We start from the raw sequence: 19325 nt of genomic DNA, 5'->3' as shown, positions 1-19325 counted from the left end.
AATGAAAGAAAACTTTATAGACTTTTCATCAGCCCCTGAATAAACTGTTTACAACTGTCAAGTTTACACTTAAATTTTAGTCTAATTTTACAGTGTTTTTCGATGCATGATAAAACGTTGTGTTTTTGTAAAACCAGACCAATTTATATGCATTTACAATTTGCTAGAATAATAAATAGCACATACGAACGGATTCAGCTAATTCGTTTATCCTAATCGAAATATTCCAGGATGCACCTAATTCTACCTTGATAAGCTCTAGAATAAATAACTTATACAATTTTTGCGTACGAGAAAACCACCTTTTAGCAAGACAGAATCAACAACAAAATAAATGAACAATTTTATGAATACATTTTTGCAAACCTAAAATAAAATGAAACTGGTTTTATTTTAACTCTGACTTTTGAACTTTGAGAGAATCCACATGTTTAGTATTTCTGTCGAAGGACATGACCAAAGATTGAACAGTGTACCTCTACTACAAACATGACTACACTATTTTTGAACCAATAAAAAACAGAGGAACAACAACAGAAAACTATTTATTTTTTTAACGTTCAATTTACCGTTTATTGGCAGGTACAAAGCACATTTTTGTATTTTTTAAAATAATATTTTCATAAAACATTTGTAAACTATTATTTACTAGCATCAATTACCCACTTCGCTGGGTTAAATTGAGAAAAAAATAGTGATATATTTCGATAGTCAGTCACTATTTACTATTACTCGGGCGCTCCTTGATATTGGCCATTTTAGATGATTTTTATATATCCCATCTCCTCCCCATGCTGCGGGCCACGGCATCAGAAGTGTCACTGTTCATCTCAGAGACCTCAAAAAACGTTAGACTCGACAATAATATCAGTATTTTCGATCACTTGTAAATGTCTTTCCCCTCCTTTAACTTACATCATCAAAGTGATATGACAAAAATTATCTCATGTTTGAACTTCATCTACGTTGAAAATTTGATCGAGATCGGTCTGGTGGTTCAAGAGTTATTAAGTTTTATTTATTTTTATATATCTCCCCCTCATACTTCCTCCCCTAAGTTCTATCGTAAAAGTGAGTAGATTAGTACCATCCCAGGCCCGAACCTCATCTATGTTAAAAATTTGATCGAGATCTGTCAGGTGGTTCAAGAGTGAAGTCACATAGACAAACACTTTTATTTTTATTTTTTTACATATATCTTCCTGTCCCTCTCCCCTACGTTCCACCGTCAAAGTTAAATAACAAAACTTATCCCAAGCTCGAACGTCATCTACGTTGAAAATTTGATCGAGATCGATTGGGTGGTTCAAGAGTTATTAAGTTTTATTTATTTTTATATATCTGTTCCCTCCCTTCCCCCTTCCATAAGGTCTACCGTCAAAGTGATATGATAATTAACCAACCCAGGTCCGAACTTCATCCTTATTGGAAATTTGATTAAGATCGTTCCTGTGGTTAAAGCGTGATGAAGTCACAGTCACTTTTATATTTATTCTTTTTACACATATCTCCCGCCTTCCAGTTCCCTAGGTTGCACACTAAAAGTGAAATAACGAAAACATCCCAGGCTCAAACTTTATCTATGTTGAAAGTTTGATAAAGATAGGTCTGGTGATTCAAGAGATATTAAGTTTTATTTATTTTTATAGATTTCTTCCCTCCCCTCCCCTCCCCCTCCTGAAAGCTCTACAGTTACAGTGATATGATAAAAACCACCTCATATCTGAACCTCATCTATGTTGAAAATTTGGTTAAGATCGGTCGGATAGTTTAAACGTGATGAAGTCACAAAGACAGTCACTTTTATTTTTACTTTTTTTTTTACATATCCTCCCCCTCCCCTTCGTTGCACTGTAAAAATTAAATGAAGAAAACATCCCAAGTCTGAACCTTACCTATGTTGAAAGTTTGATCGAGATCGGTAGGATGATTCAAGAGTTATTAAGTTTTATTAATTTTCATGTACCTCCCCTCCCCCTCCTCCAACCCTAAGATCTACTGTCAAAATGAAATGATAAAAAAACTTCCCAGGTTTGAACTTCATATACGTTGAAAATTTGATTGAGATCGATTGGGTGGTTTAAAAGTAATTAATTCACGAAGATTGTCACTTTTATTTTTATATTTATTGATTTTTGTATATCTCCCCCTCCCCTACGTTACTCGGTCAAAGTGAAATGACAAAAATCATTCCAGTTTCAAATCTCATCTACATTGGAAATTTGATCAAGATCGGTCGAGTGGTTCAAGAGTTATTAAGCTTCATTTATTTTTTTCTACGTCCCACCACCTCACCCTCACCTAAGTTGTATCGTCAAAGTGAAATGACAAAAATCATTCCAGTTTCAAATCTCATCTACATTGGAAATTTGATCAAGATCGGTCGAGTGGTTCAAGAGTTATTAAGCTTCATTTATTTTTTTCTACGTCCCACCACCTCACCCTCGCCTAAGTTGTATCGTCAAAGTAAATAGCTAAAAACACTCCCCGGCCAGAGCCGCATCTACGATGAAAATTTGATCGAAATCGGTTCAAGAGATTAAGAGTCACAAACATAGTCACTTTCAATTTTATAATATAGATTATTAGTTAAAAAAAAATGTCCTTTTTTCTTTCAAGTATTTTAGTCTTGAAACACATTTCGAGGAAAATCTTCTGATTTAAGGGCATCTAACAACCATAAATCCTCTCGTGGCTACACACTTATGGTTGTCATTAATTCAAAAGGCATTATGCTATCTTTGTGAAAGCAAAGGGTGAAGGGGGGGGGGGGGTAGAAATTAGGACAAGAGCATTAAGGGTCTTTTGAGGTGCACCATTTTTTTTTAGTCCTTTTTGTAGAAAAAGAGAGTGTTTAATATTCTGAAAGCGTACGGACAATTGGGTCGTCTAATCGCATTTTGATGGACAATTTAACGCACGTTTTGTGTGTTTGCGCTTGGAATCTTCTTTTCTTATGTTCTTTGTTGGTTAGTTAGTTAGTTAAAAGTCTTTTCATCCTTTTTCCTAACCCTCTCTTTTGCTGTAATTCAAAGACCAGCTTTATTTTTTTTTTATTCTTTCATCATTATCTTCAGTCCTTGATTTCCGTGTACACAGCATTTTATGAATAACTTTCAGACCATTTATTACATAAAGAATGAAAACACGATGTTTGATTACTCAACTATGATTTTTATGCTGATAAGGAAACTTGAACAAATAATAATTAAATAAATGTTAACCGCTTCAGTGAAAAGAAAAAAAGTTTTTCCTATTTGAATCCCTTTGACGTATGCAACCAGTTATATTGTTCAGTAAAGCGGGGCTGCATAACATATAAGGAAATATCTCATGTAATTGTACAGCAGGCACGCACTCACAAGGGAACATGTTATATTGATAGTAGCATTGCCCAATTAAATAATGTGCAATCGATAGAGGAGTGAAGAAAAGTGAGAAGTCAAAAGTTTTACAGGCCGACATCCAGAAACACAGGAGATACAGAGGAAAGAATAATCTGAAATCATGTGGAGATAGCAATGCAAAAGATACACTGACACAGAAAAAACTTCAAACTGATTAAAGTAATCAAAATGGCATTTACACATAGAATAGTAAGCAAACATTGTACCCACAGACATAATTTGTAATGCATTTTTGCCAACTGAGCACAAAATGAAGTTTTGTTAAATGGCACGGAACACAAATTATAGCATGTAGAAAATCTAATTATGATTAGAATCAAACCTGTGAACTCATGATGTACAGTGTTGCCATCATTTGAAGATAGACCTATATGAATCTCGGATGTAGAAGAGTACATACATTACCAACACACTGCGGAGCGCTTTACCAACAGCAACACTGAAAAAATTACTACAAATAATGTGTGAAGTGATACAATATTACGTGCTTCACAAAAGTAAGCCTGCTAATGAATTGTCAAACCAAGAGCATGCATCATTTCAATTTTGTGTGTTGTGTTTGATACTATTCTGATTTTCCAGTTGGGCAAACCTCCTTCGACACTGTGCTGCATCCCTTAGTTTTGTACTTCAGGATTATGTTTTTGTTTGTGGTCTCATATTTTGGTTTTAACTAGTTTGAATCGTGCACTGTATGTTCTCTTCTACATCCGAGATTCGGTTTGGGTACAAAACCTCGCGGCCAGAACCTCGCGGCGACAACCTCGCGGACCAAAACCTCGCCTGGCCAAAACCTCGACTCCCAAAACCTCGCGGCCCAAAATCTCGCCAGGCCGAAACCTCGCCTGGCCAAAACCTCGCCGCCCAAAACCTCGCGGGACAAAATCTCGCCGGGCCAAAACCCCGCCTGGCCAAAACCTCGCCTCCCAAAACGTCGCGGGCCAAAATCTCGCGGGGCCAAAACCTCGCCTGGCCAAAACCTCGCCACCCAAAACCTCGCCGGGCCAAAACCTCGCGCCCCAAAATATCGCCATACCCAAAATCTCGCCTGACCAAAATGTAAATGTTCCAACAGATGATAAGGATGACGGTATAAAAGACGCTGTTTCAGAAGAAGTATCACGGGTATTTGACCAAGTCCCGCGATACCATATGAAAATTCTATTTCTGTATTAGAGGATTTCAATGTGAAAGTAGGGCGACAGGATGTTTTTAAACTGGTTATAGGGAAAGAAAGTCTGCATAAGGAAAGTAATGACAACTAACGAGGTTAGTTTCGTGAACTTTGGAACATCCAAAAACTTAAAATTTTAACAAAAATCTAATAATATTTATGAAAATATGAAACAATATATGAGTTTTTACGACGTCCCTTGATTATGTTCTATAGGTTAAAGGAGACGTAGATGACCAGGATGAAGGAAATGATCGAATAAAGAAAGTGGGAGGAAACGGGAATAACCCGAGAAAGCCCACGCACACGATGTTTTGTATATTATTATTATTATTATTATTGTTATTATTATTATTATTATTATTGTATATTATTATTTTGGCACGGCGAGATTTTGTCCAGCGAGGTTTTGGCCCGGCGAGATTTTGTCCCGCGAGGTTTTGGGCGGCGAGGTTTTGGCCCGGCGAGGTTTTGGCCGGCGAGATTTCGGGCGGCGATGTTTCGGCCGCGAGATTTTGTCCGTATACCCCGAGATTCATATAGGAATTCATATAGTCCTATCTTCAAACGTTGGCTGCACTGTACATCATGACTTCACAAGTATGGTTCTACTCGTAATTAGATTTTCTACATGTTATAATTTGTGTTCCGTGCCATTTAACAAAACTTCATTATGTGCTCAGTTGGCAATAATGCATTACAAATTATGTTAATGAGCATGTCTGTGGGGGCAATATTTGCTTACTATACTGTTGTGTAAATGTCATTTTAATTACTTTAATCATTTTGAAGTTGTTTCTGTGTAAGTGTATCTTTTGCATTGCTATCTCCACATGATCCTAGATTCTTCTTTCCTCTGTATCTCCTGTGTTTCTGAGTGTCGGCGCGTAAAACTTTGGATTTCTCACTTTTCTTCACTCCTCTATCGATTGCACATTGTTTAATTGGGCAACGCTACTATCAATATAAGATGTTCCCTTGTCAGAATTTTTTGTTGACTAGGGTCCAAAGTTGGGCAGGGAGTCTAATATTACAAGACACTATGTCTATGGTAGTATTGAACTGGTATTATTATCCAGGCAGAAATAAACATAATTATTAACTACTGCCACTTTGCCCACTTATACTTCCAGGAAAATGTGTATTGTATATTGTTTTTTTATATATATAAGAGAACAAATAATACAAATGTATTTCAAATCTTTAGGTAACATGAGGGCGCGGTGGCTCAGTGGTAGAGCGTTCACCTCTGGTGCTTGGGGTCCCGGGTTCGATCCCAGCCCCCGCCAAGTGAACTTTGTGGTGGACAAACACCGTGCTCGTGGGTTTTCTCGGGGTTCTCCCGTTTCCTCCCACTTTCTTCATTCCACCATTTCACTCATCTCTCATCATCACCGTCTCCTTTAGCCTAACCGGCATAACCGTGGGACGTAAAACTTAAAGATTTCATTTCATTTTTCTTTAGGTAACACCAATAATTTCTCATCTAAACAAGTACAGTTTTATTAAGAAAGGTTGCAAATATTGTAGAGTTACACAATTTTGGGGGTCCAGACCTCATGGACCCATGTGTGTGCTCCCCTAAAGTACAGCAAACTACACTGAGAAAATTCCGTTATCCAGATAGCAGTATATTGTACAAATATACTGATTCCATCAGTTTACCACGGAAATCTGTATACGAATCATTCATTATCCATATGCTACATACGTAATGCTTTTTTCAAACTTACATGTTACATCATGTCACTACAAGATGTGTGACATCTAACAGTCTTCCGTATATTACATACGTATACGAATGATACTTCCATCTATATGTGAGATCCTGACATACTGAAAGTATGTCATGCACAAAATACATATAGGTGGAATCCTTATACGGAAAGTGTTAGAAACCATATGTTTTCAATTACACGTTTGTTGTAAATGTTACTTATATAGATGTAGTCGTACGTTAAGTACAAAAACTAGAAAAAATGAAATGAAATTTTTAAGTTTTACGTCCCACGGTTATGTCGGTTAGGCTAAAGGAGACGGTGATGGTGAGTAATGAATGAAATGGTGGAATGAAGAAAGTGGGAGGAAACGGGAAAACCCCGAGGAAACCCAAGCACACGGTGTTTGTCCACCACAAAGTTCACTTAGCGGGAGGCTGAGATCGAACCCGGTACCCCAAGCACCAGAGGTGAACGCTCTACCACTGAGCCACCGCGGTCCCATCCAAAAACTTGAAGATTTACACATGAAACCTACGTTTTTAGGTACACCACATACGTTCTTTTTCTCTGTGTACTAGTATTCCACAAACCTGCTTCCATCATCAAATTCCCACAATTTGAATCGGAATTTCTTGTATAAAATAATTGATATCTAATTAACAATCGAGACAGTGATACCAACCTGTGTGAAAAATTTAATTTTGAGGTATTTTTTGACATTAATTTTTCGAACACGAATAAAGGGAGTTTTAATCAAAATTGGCATCATATATGTGATTTTTCATATGTTTATTTCATCAACGTCAACAAAAGTCTCTATGAGTATGGAATACACTAATGACGCTTGAATAAACATGAAATTATTATTATTAATTGCCAAATAGTGTAATTTGTAAGTATGTTAGTGTGAAAACGATTTATGACGAAACATGAGAATCTGTAAAAACAAGCAACAAGGAACGTAGATTGTACTCTGAAGTTTTTTTTAAAAAAAATGAATGGAAGAAAATAATTTATGGCACAAGAAACTTTTCACACGGAAAAACTGGAGAAGGAAGTTTATCAAGTTTCGTTAAGTTCAGTAGAAAATTATGGGACAAAAGTGTGAGAAAAATACTAAATTCTGACAACAAAATGAACTTGTCTCTTTATTAAAGAAAATACTCATTAGAAATTTAGAAGATTGAAATTTTACGAATAACTTACTCAAATATTGAAAAAAAGAAAACAACACATAGTATTTTTAATTTTCATATTTTATAAATTTTGAAAATTCTGTAATTAATATAGGGCGAGGGACATTTAAGAGCAAAATGAGGATTTCTGACTTTCAAGATAGAATTTTATAAGGTTGCAGGTTGGCATCACTGATCAGATTATCTTAGAGCAGTAGTTCTCAACCTGATTTCTATCACGACTCCCATTTTATCACTTTCTCTTGCCAGCGACCCCCTTATAATCTCTAGTTCGTAATAAGCTTGTGTGGGAATTTTAATATACCTATTGCAGAGAGATCTCACGATATCCACCTATTTCTATAATTGTAGAATCCATTTCTTGTACGAGTATATAGTGGATACAGTAACTTCCCTAAAAGTGAATGGATTAAAACCAAATTTGGTCAGTTCATTCATATTACAAATATCGAATTCGATCCGTCACACTGTTTCAAAATGGAAGTCGTTTGAAAATTTTAAAACTTCGTAACTCCCTTAATTTTGGGTAATATGATAAAGAAATTATGTGATTTCTAATTTTGGTTAAAAAACTTGGACAGTTGTTAAAAAAAGTTATTGAGTATTTTAAATAACTTGATAATGTGCATCACGAAGATTGAATCGAACATTGACGCACTAATGAAATCACACCATGCTCAGGCATCTCATTAGCTTTCAATTTTAATTGTATTTCAATATGCAGGTTTTGTTGCATTTGTAATTTTCTGTTATTTCAATATGCAGTTCTCATCAGTTTCATATCGTACCTCTTTCATTTAAATTTATTTTTAAACAACTCTGCACCTTTTGCAAATGTTTAATAGATCAGTTTTTTGTTGTTCTTAACAGTATGTATAAAAATAAAAATACGTCTATCAGAACAAAATTCAAAATAATATTCTAAAATAATAGGTAGGCAGACGCATATCTATCGTTTCTGGAGATGTTCGTTCAGCATCCTTCTTATTCCAACGTATATCCATTGCGGTCCAACGTGGCAACGTTTCGTCAGTTCTTGGTACGTTGTCACCTGGAAAGGAACTGGAGGAGGTGTTTCTTCTCTAGTGGAACAGAAACAAGCGAACAATAGAATAATAAAAATAATATATCAACTGTTCAGAGAAATTTTACATATATATTATATTGTTATCCATTGTTTCTAAATACTACATACTATACGCTATATCTCCGAAACTTATTTACATATTTTTACAATCATATATTGCTGTAAATTACTGTTTGATGCAAATGTATAAATTTTTATTTAATCGCTAAAATCAAAAGCAAATATGTTTAAAATAAAATAAATTTTTTAGGTATTTTCATTATGTCCCCATAATGTAAATCTGTCAATGATTGAAGTGAAAAGTATCAATAGAAAAGCGCAAGAACAATATTCTAAAATATTTTCCTGTATTAGATTCTAATTATATTTACTACTTCCGCTTATCTTTGAGGCCCCATGAAACCCTTTCTCGACACCCATAAGGGTCGCGACCTCCAGGCTGAGAAACGCCTTACAGGATCATTTACGGTTAGAAAATGAATCATTTTTTTTTAAATATATTTTTATTTTGACTAACTTGCATAAGTGTGGATATAAAGTGACATAAGGTAAGGAAATTTTTATTCTTGTGTAAAATGTAGTATAGTCCAGGAAAACAATAGTATAGCTCACATGGTTTACTCTATAATTTCCTTGTGTACAATACTGTATAGGTTTGACAATAGAATCAAAAATTTATTTTTGGAGGAAATACGTCTACAGAAACATCAGTGTATTTGTGTGAGTAAATTGAAACGACAGATTGAGTAAATTATTCCTCTTCCTTTTATGACAAAATATCGTTAGTGTGTGTGTGTGTGGATCTTACCCTGTGTGTGTTTAATTGTTGCAAGCATGATAGAGGCAATTAATAACAATGATAACGCATAGAGAGACAATAGTGAAACCCAGAGAGAGGGAGAGATAATTTATTGAGGTATCAATGTGGCCATTGTTGTTCCTGTGAGTATGGTCACCTATTCAATACATAATGTGTATCCATCTAGTGTCTAAATCAAGAATCGGAAACATGCGAACAAACAACGATACAACAATTGATGGTACAAAATGAGAATACGTGATGTTGTGTTTGAAAATTTAAAATGAAAAGAAAGAGGAAATGACGAAACAAATTAAATATTGCATTTGCTGTGTTATTAACTGTATATTTATACGCAATTATGTGTCGTAGATTGCATAAACATATGTGTATATTCAAGGGCACATCAACTCGAACTTGCAGATGGTATTGAGTTTGTTTGCTGGTTTATTCAGTATTTGCGTGTTCGGAGTTTTTAATATCACTCACCAAGACTCTGCATTCTCCCTCCCCCCCCCCCCCGAGAGAAACAGATGTTCAATTATTCATGTTAAAGAAGCTGTAGATTTTTACTGCATAACTTATTTCATTTAAGCATTTCATACCATTCATCTTCATTTGATCTGTAGATTAATGTGCTTATGAATTCAAAAGTGTTATTTTAACCTAAAATAGATACATAATAATAAATACTCACAAGGATGCATGAACCAGGGGAATCATTTGTGAAGAGCAGGAGATACTTGTCCTCTCTGAGTTTCAGAAACATATCCGTGGATCTGTAAAGGTAGTGGGAGGCATGCCATCACGCCGTTCCCCCTGCCTATCTTTTCCCACTGTATTTTTTTTAGAAACTGGGGGGACGCCTTACATATCCATCCTTACGAGGTGGGAGGATGGCGTCCCCCGCGTTCCCCCTCACTTTTATCCCTGATTTTAATCAATTGCAGGCTATACCAAAATCAGAGGCGCGCCAACAGGGGTTCACCGGGTCCGGATCTCCCTCTCCCCCCCCCCCCGAACACACAACATACTTAATAACACAACATACATTTGTACACTTTCTCAATAAAACAAATATTCGTTGAACCCTTTTAGAATTTTTTTATCCATAGCGTAGTATCGTTTTTGACCGCTTATTTAGGTTCTATAACAGATATTTAAGTCGGGTTTTCTAATTGGTCAAGTTAGGGATAAACAAAAGAACATCCCAGATGCGTTTTGAAACCGGATGGTCAATTTGGCGGCGCCAGGTGGGGGCGGAAGAGGGTGACTTTTCATTTTTTTTCCTAAGGCAAATTTGAATAATTTTTCATGTTTCTAAGACATCAGATTGAAACTTTGCATACGGATTATGTGTACCTTTGGGTATTTCTAAAATATTTTTGAGATCCCTGCGCGAAACCAAGATAGGGCTCGAGGGGCACAATTGTTCTGAGGGGGTGACTTTTTCAGAAAAATTACCTGTTTTTCCCGATTTTTCCGGTTTAAGTGTATGATACGGACATGTGAGTGGTAGCGTTGGAAAGAGTTTGTTATACTGAAGAAAATGGCGTTTGAACTATGACACTAGCCCAAGTAGTAATGACGCACAACATTTTTGAAGTATTTTTATATACTGTATGTGTGTATGTATTTATATGAAAAAATGGGTCACCTTTAGACTTTCAAAAATTTCTTCCGACCTTAGTTTCTAAGATGCAAGACAAAAAGTTTGCACACGCATTATGTACATAGCAACTTTTTAAATTTTTTATTTATTTATTTATTTTTAGAAAATTCAGAATCCCACGTGAAACCAGGCTCTGGTTAGATGGGAGCAAAAATTTTGATTTTTTTAAAAACTCTCCCGGTTTTACCCGATTTTTTCGTTTCTGGTATATAATACGGACAAGCGAGTGATACCGTTAGAAAGTATGTTTTATCCTGAAAAAAAAATAAAAACCAGGTATGGACCATGATTTTACGATAAATAGTAAGAAAGCAGTACCTGTTTCAGTGAAAGTTTAAAATTTACCTTAAAAAGAGGAAATCCTAAAAGAATTAACACGGAAAAAAATGATGTAGCATAAAAAAATTGACCTAACATTTTATCTGCACTCTTCCTCTTATGAAAACAATCTAGTTCTGTATTTTTTGTTTCTGAAAGTACATGTGGAGGTGTTCTGCAATTACTTTCGCCCTTTTGGTTGCAGAACAATGCCCTTGCAATACTGATAGGTGTAGTGTGTTGTAGTATTGAGCCCCAACACTGATTAACCATTTTATACATGGGAAGCATTCCTGGTTATTTATGAAATACGAACAGCTGTATGTTTTCGGAAAACTTCATTCGAGCAAAACAACCGCAATACTAAATTGTGAGAGTTCTTAACTAACTTCGTTGGAGTAATTCCCATTGCTTGGGATTCTAATGAATAAAAAGATGAGAATTATGAATCATTCCAATTGGTTGCGATTCAAATGGGTAAAGAGTAAGTTGGTGAATACTCCTGCAACATAAAATAAATGACATTTCGTTGGACATAAAATTAGAAAATTTGATTCGTTTGCTTCTTTCAACTTTAAACAGAAAATGAAGTCATTTTTAACTCGCTTCTGTTGTGCACAACACCAGCAATTCTCTCCTGTTATTGCCGAGACAGAAAGAGAAAAATGTACGTGGAATACGGAGAATCGTATGTTATATGCGTAAATCTTATAGTTTCTGTAGTACGAGAGACCGTGCAGCAAATGTACAATGACAACGTGTATTTTAAAAGTACCGGTACTCTGAATATAATTGTAATGCTCTAATCTGGAGTACATACAGTACAGTACGTAATTACACTGGTATGCATAGATTAGTAATAAGAGCACACACTATCAGTGTCGGACTGGACAGGATGGCGAGGCGGAAATCTCCGCCTGCGCCCACCCTCTTATGGCGCCCCTTTGGATACAATAAAATAGGCCTAGTTATATTGAAGTCAATGCAATTTTAGTTAAAAATTTTCATTGTTGTTTTTATAATAAATATCATATGACAGAGCTATGGCCGGTTTGCGTAGATCATTTAAAGGCTATATGCTATCAAGTCGCCGTGCTCTCGTTGCGGGTGCCAGTAATGCCAGATACTCTAGGCAAGGGCGCCAATCCTGGGGACCCAGGGGCTCGGGCCCCTCCAAAGCTCATGTTTGTCCTCCTATGGTATTTATGAATATATTTGGCATAATTTGAATGCAATTTGTCTTAAAATCCTCATATATATACATTCTGCATCTGAATGGGCCTCCCCAAATTTACAGAGAAATCGGAGCCCTTGACTCTAGGTTATGTCTAACAACTCGATCTGATCTAGTATTATCACAAGTGGCCTTGTGACTCCTGTATGGCTTATTCTCTCGTTGCATTATTTGACTGTGGTAATGTTATAATGTTAGCATTGAGACTCAACGTAAGTAGCGCCTGGTGTTCTCAGGTAGAAAGTTAATTAAGGTAAGAATATGTGTGCTATTGTTTCTAATGTTATTTATTATTATTAATGTAATTGGCATTAGTAGTCATAGGTGTGTAGGTAAAAATGGAAATACTTTTTGATAAACTTTTCTTCAGAATTTTAATATCCAACTTATACGTAAATTACGTTTAACATATATAAAAGACATCTTCACATTTTGTCTGGATGAATTTCCAACAGCTATGAAATTATAAGTTTATTTTGGTTAAAAGTTAAAAGTTGCTCTTTTGACAAGATCTGTATATCGTCTGCATTGTAAGAACGAAAAGAGTATGTACATTTAACGTTTAAAATTTTGCCAGAGCGACAGGATGTTTGGATTTTATATTGAAGGCACAATAGCTTCATATTTATTTATATTCTAATTTGAAATAATATGTGCAGTGCATATGTGTTGTGTAAAGAGACCAGAGCAGCCGGAGCAGCCGGAGAAGTTTAATAGACAAATCGTTGAAACTCGAAACTCTAATGATAAAAGCTCTTTACACAGAGCTATATAGGGCTTACAATACTAACTTCGAATTATCTATTGTCCCAAAAAATGGACTACTTAACAGAGTGAGAAGTGGTCTAAACACTAACAACAAGTTTAAAGTCACTCAGAGAAGTTTTCTCACTTGTATGGAAACGTTAAAATGTTTTCCGAAAATAACAGAGAGTGGGATAAAAACGAATTTCATCTCAGGGTGGACGCTGATTTTGCAACGAAAAGGATTCGGTGCAAAAAGCTCTTTTTGATAAGAAACTGAAATGAAGGAAATGAAATCTTTGAGTTTTACGTCCCATGGTTATGCCGGTTAGGCTAAAGGAGACGGTGATGATGAGTAATGAATGAAATGGTGGAATGAAGAAGGTAGGAGGAAACGAGAGAACCCTGAGAAAACCCACGCACACGGTGTTTGTCCACCACAAAGTTCACTTGGCTGGGGGCTGGGATCAAACCCGGGACTCCAAGCACCAGAGATGAACGCTCTACCACTGAGCCTTGATAAAAACTGTTCTGATGAAGATTCGTCTTTGCAAGAAGCCAAGTGGAAGAAGGACCAAGTAGAAACCTTATACAGAATTTGTGACACTGCTTTTACAGGTGTTGAGGAGAGGTTTATTCCAAGTGAACATTTAATGAAAGATTGTGCCTGTTTGAACCCAAAGAGAATTGAAGAAATAAAGAAAATGGATTTCCAGATGGAAATCTGAAAACATTAGCAGAAAATACAGTGTGTGTTAAAAAAAAATCACGCGAACTCAAACAATTTGCGATTCATTACAGAGATTACTTGAAGAATCTGAAGGATACTTCTACTAGTGACTTCGATGTGGTTCAGTGCTCAGCTGACTCTGGAAATGAAAACGAATAGTGAAAACAAAATGGAAAATCAGGATCAGCTGAATCCAGGGTTACATACACTGTGTGTTTGCATTCTTGTATGAACTGACTTTAAATGAAAGCACTTATAGCAATTTATATTGTGTATACAAATATGATGTGGTTCTTCCAACTAACTCAACACCTTGTGAATGCTTATTTTCTAAGTTGAAGATCATTATACCAAAACTGAGATCACATTTGGGAAAATTTAATGCTCGTTAATGCTGAATACGTCCAGAATTTTCATGTAGATTACGATGTTATTGGAAACAAAATAGCGAAGACCTTAAGAGGTCTTAAACGATTACTCATCCAGTGAAATTTAATATAGTCATACAATTATACTTAATGGCATTTTCCCCTTCTGTTTGTGCTGCAATACGTAGGCTGCTGTTAGTTTAGCCATCCTACATTCACATTTTTGTTCACTGTAACTATAATATTATTCTATGCTATGCAACATTTATGGTATTTCGTCCTAGTTGTGTTGTGTGTAACTCTGTATGCTTAATACTGTGAATAAATTAATTTTAAAAGAAAAAAAAATGTTAACATAAATTTGTCCATGAGGCGCCCCTCTAAGTTTCCATCTCCGCCTAGCTCTGACTGCCCCAGTCCGACACTGCATACTATCAATACAACGCATTTGTAAGAGTATGGAGCATCATCCGATGAAACGATACCAATTAACTATTTGCAGTCGAACAATATACCACTAGTAATAACTGAAACAGGCAGAGGGGAAAAGTTCAATATGTGATTTAGTGGAACTAGCTCACAATGGTTTGTCATTCATTTCGATGACGTCAAACATGACAAAAATTCTAGATATTATTTATATGTGGTCAGGATGCCTCATACAGATGAAAGTGTGTAAGAAATAGCTAATGAATTTAACATACACGAGTTAGATGTCAGATATACTGTACCGACATGATGTAACATCTACGCGGAAAAAGAGAACTTCGTATGTAGCATTTGGATAATGTATGATCCATACTGATTTATGTATTAAACATACGTATTATGTATATTTCTAAAATATACTGCTGCTCGGATAACTAATTTTTTTCACTATGGCTCTTCTTAGGGTTCAGTGATAATTACCTCTACTTTAGAGATTTCAAATCAGTCGATGGTAAGCGATGAAATCTCTTCTAATTTTTAGTTTAAAAGTTCATTTCTATTGTGCAGGAAACGAGTAGTTTTTTTTTTTTTTAATTAAGTACCTTTATTAAGATTGCAACTTCTCTTAATGTAATCGCTTTCTGTATTCTTTAGTCTTTCAAAATCTCGCCAAATCAGTTGTATGCGTAAAGTTACTTTGTTTTCTTTGTATTTCACTAAATGGAATTGCCCGTGTTTTACCATAGTTGTAGGTTAAAAGTATGTGTTCTGCTTAGACGCGTTAAATCCAATTTGGTCTATATATGCATTGATATGTAGAATACATACGTATAATCACTATGAGTTCCATTTATCCCCCATTTCAACCACATTTTACAAGATAACTATCAAGGAGAACTGGAATGAATGAAGAGTTTGAGATTTTACTCAAAGATTTTACAATATCTTGTTAGTGTTAGGAGACCGTTTCGACACAGCCACCACGAAGACCATAGACGGTTTGTATTTATAGTCGTCTTTTACGAGCTATCGTCGGAGGTTGTGAATGCAGATGAAGATGGGGTCTTGGATACAGTAATGAGGACTGTGAGAAACAGCTGAAATTTCAACAGCCTGTACCACTACCTCACTCTTTTGGCTACTACAAAGGCCTCTGGTATATATATATATATGTATACCACTTGCTCATACATACATGGTTCAAGCGGAGAAAGGGAGAGATATGCAAGGGAGAAGAGAGCGTGCTTCTTCATTTTGTATGCGGGTGGTTATAGTTCCCATGACAGAGTCACACCGAGAGGTCCTTAAAACGCGAAGGAATCCTACAAAGTAGTAACGGACTGGCTTTTCGCTCTTTAGCTCGTCTCAGGAGATATCAACGCGTATAAACACTGAAAAGTTTCCACTTTAAATTAACTAAAGAAATGGAAGGGAAAGGGTAGAACATGAGGAAAAAGTAGTTGCGAGAATTCAGCAAAAGAAAAAGAGAAAAAGAAAGAAAGAAAGAAAAACGACTCAGTGTAGGCTAAAGGCTAAATAAGGTTTATATATATATATATATATATATATATATATATATATATATATATATATATATATATATATAAAGCACCATTTTTCCGCATCTTGTACTTCTTAATTTATCTTGCAATTTCAATTTCATTATATTATATTAAAATATACGTATATTTTAAGTTACATACTTGTTTATTTTTCCAGGTATCTTTCTTACTCTTTCTCTATTTTTTTCTCCTTCATAAAATAAGAACGAGGAAGATGTAATAAGAATGGGTCCTAAATTACTTTTTTCTCCAAGAGATTGTTGTGTATCATTTTTCTTTGTAGGGTTAATATCTCATTTCTCGATTTCAATTTTCATAGTTTGCTTTTGTCTTCTCTGAGGCACTTTTTTTTAAATGTTTATAATGTCCTCACTTTTTTCTTCCTCTCGAGGTCAAGAGCGCGGCGCATTATCGGGAAGATTTGCCTATGGAAAACCAGGAGTTTGGGTCCGCAAACATAATATTAGAACTGAAGTACGTTGGTCGTTTAATATATAAGTTTTCTTCACCTGTAAATAATTATTTTTAAGGTACATTTATAGACTATACTTACATGTGAAGGCGAGTTCTTCCTCACCTCTGAACATAATCTTCATTGAGTTTGAGGCGTTTGCCTCACCATCACACCAATTTTTTTTTTAAACCCTTTGCATAAAATCGGGACTTTGGCTATGTAATACTCTCCTCACATTTCAGTTTACATCTTCATCACCAGTTGACAGAAGACCAGGTCGTTTATGTCGAATGAAAACTGTTCTTCAGAGAAACGCAATTAGATATAAGCGACCTCGTATCTTCTTCTTGACGATAAACCCCATCCCTACTCGGCACGCAAACAAGAGGAAAAAAAAATTGATGAATTTAGGAGGGAACGGCTGCCCCGCTCTGCACACAGCCTCAATTTAGCGCCAGTTTCTTCCATCTTTTTTTCCGATGTGCAAGGTGAACGTTTTGAAACAGGCGAAGTAAAGCGTAATATGAGTGCCTGAGTGCTAAATGGCCTGAGTCTTGATTTTTTGCGAAGGGTTTGGACAAATTGATGCAACAGTGAGAAAAATGCCTGAATCTCAATGGGGATTATGTGAAAAGATGAGGAAGAATCCACCTACAAATGTGTATATATATATAGTTTACAAATGTGTATTAAAAAATAAATATTTTACAGCTTACGGCAACTTACCTATTGAACGATCCATATATATATATATATATATATATATATATATATATATATATATATATATATATATAATGTTTTTATTTACAAAAATTATTAAGTCCCCCATAATCCTAAGTATTTTGTCATTATTGGGAGACCTTTCCTACAAAACTAATAAATTTCTTCAGCTAACCTCTTCACTATTGACGTAGAAATTTTCAGTTTCTGTGCTGTCGGAACAACTGTAGCATCTGTCGCTCCTCTCTCTTTCTCTAGCCATGGTACTTTCTAGATCGTCTATCATGATACAATTCCTTCTCACACAATATACCAACCAGTTTCTTTTCCTTTTTATATTACATCTACATTTGTTATTTTTTCAGTACTTCTGACATTTTCATTCGTGTTCAACCCCGTTATTCTCCCCATGTTTTTCACACCTATATTTCGAAAGTCTCCGGTTTTTTTTCGTTGCTTTTGCGTACCACACGAAACATTTTATGAGTATTTTTTCTTAAACTCTTCATTTAAGGATCCACGAAATAGACTTTTCTTCCTCCTAAGCGCTTCTTCCACTATTCCTATCCTTGCTTTTATTTCACGTCCGCCATTTCATGTCCTGAGAAATAATACTCAACAGAATCTGTTCTACTTTCTTCTTCTATATTTGATTTTCTTCTAGACTGCTTCGTTCCAGTCACTAGCACTCTTTAGTCTTTGAGGGTTTCGCCTTACAGTTTCGCCGTGTTGGCTAAAGAAGGCATTGATGATGAGAATAAAATGATGGAATGAAGAAAGTGGGAGGAAATGCGAGAAGCCTGAGGAAATCTCACTACAAAGCTCACCTGGCACATTTGGGATCGAACTAGAAACCTCAAGCACTAGAAATGAGCACTCTACCACTGAACCGCCAGAACTCCTCCTCATCATTCTTGTTTTTCAATCTCTAGTTTCCTTCACAGTTTTTTTTTTTTTTTTTAATTTTCTAATATCTTATATATTCTTCAGAGTACGTGACAAGTGCCATACATGTGTATACCATATATGACCTAACCATTCTACCTCCTACTGAAATATCTGTTCAGTATGCAGACCCTTTTTCAATGTATCTTCCAGACAATACTGCATTGTGAGGAGAGGCAAATAAATTAATGAACAGCATTCTTTGTGTTTTCTTCAATTCTGTTGGTAGTTAGTTAATCCCAATTCTGTACAATGTCTGGATTGAAATTATATTCGAAATCAATACCACACTTTGCAATTGCATTCGAATAAACAGTAACAACTCTTGAATCATTGAGAAACTTATTACATAGCTACTGTATATCTCAGTGTGTGCGTAAATCAATTCAATCAATGTCTGGGAATGTAGCTTTCATCGCATTCCCACACATTACGTGCAACACTTGTCGATGATTAACCAGATGACTCTATTGGCTAACAACGAGAAGAATTTTAATTTTCATTTAATTTTATATTTTCAAACAAAGTTATGCGTTAGTGTCGGAAGCTATGCGTAGGTACACTGTAAAATGACCATGTTCGACTCTCTGCCTGCAAATTTAATACATTTTCGTAAACCGGAGGTGTGTGGCTAGGGCCTCACCCTGCTCTCCCCTTCGGGCGACCATGGTCAAAAGGTATCAATGCAAAAAAAAAAAAAAAAAAAAAAGGAAAGAAAAAGAAAGAAAGAAAAAAGAAATAACGATAAGTGTTTTCTTTTTA

The 19325-nt window shown here is 35.6% G+C and overlaps 1 protein-coding gene across 1 annotated transcript in view; it reads right to left on the bottom strand.

Moving 5' to 3' along the window:
• Positions 1-19325, bottom strand: part of LOC145662477 (uncharacterized) — a 443342-nt gene that overhangs the window by 296347 nt on the left and 127670 nt on the right. The window lies entirely within an intron of this gene.

Source organism: Thermobia domestica, chromosome 10 (assembly GCF_964235325.1).
Source record: "Thermobia domestica chromosome 10, izTheDome1.hap1.1, whole genome shotgun sequence".
Lineage (NCBI taxonomy): Eukaryota > Metazoa > Arthropoda > Insecta > Zygentoma > Lepismatidae > Thermobia > Thermobia domestica.
Note: the sequence above shows the minus strand (reverse complement) of the source record. Positions and strands in the feature narration are given on the sequence as shown.